Consider the following 665-nt stretch of genomic DNA (forward strand, 5'->3'; position numbering starts at 1 on the left):
TGTGACCAGAGAGGTGGGAATAAGTGCATTTCAGATGGCTAGGTTGGCACAGGATAGAAGAGCGTATAGAGCTCTTGTACATAGGGTCGCTATGAGTCGCAAACGACTCAATGACACATAACAACAACAACAACTCGTGAGATGGAAGTGCTTTTTTCAAAAGTAGTTGTGAGTGGCTGTTGTGTTTAAAGGAACAGGTGAGGTAAGGAGGTTTCGTTGACCTTTCTTGGCAAAACCATCCCTTCAGGGCCACCAGGCTGTTGTCTCTAGCTTCCCTGTGAGAAGAAATGAATCAAGTGATTGCCCTCATGTACCCAGAAATATTTTAAAGAGAAAATTGTTGTGTGCCATTAAGTCAGATCCAACTCATAGCTGAACCTCCAATGCATTAGAGAGATAGTAAATCACACATCAGAAGACTGCCCATCCTTCACCTGCAGAGCAACTGGTGGATTCAAACCACATGCCTTTGGGTTTAAGTCAGTAGGATTTAAGAGCTAACACCTGACAGCTTGATATCTTTTTGTCACAAAAAATTATCATATCAAAAATTGTGAAAGCAATTTTAGGGGCATGGTTCAAAATTGGGAAGGGTGTACGCCAGGGATGCATCCTATCTCCATACCTTTTCAACCTATATGCAGAACAGATTATCCGGGAGGCTG

The sequence above is a fragment of the Elephantulus edwardii genome, unplaced genomic scaffold, assembly GCF_000299155.1.
Source record: "Elephantulus edwardii isolate Elephantulus edwardi_28Jun2011 unplaced genomic scaffold, EleEdw1.0 scaffold00235, whole genome shotgun sequence".
NCBI lineage: Eukaryota > Metazoa > Chordata > Mammalia > Macroscelidea > Macroscelididae > Elephantulus > Elephantulus edwardii.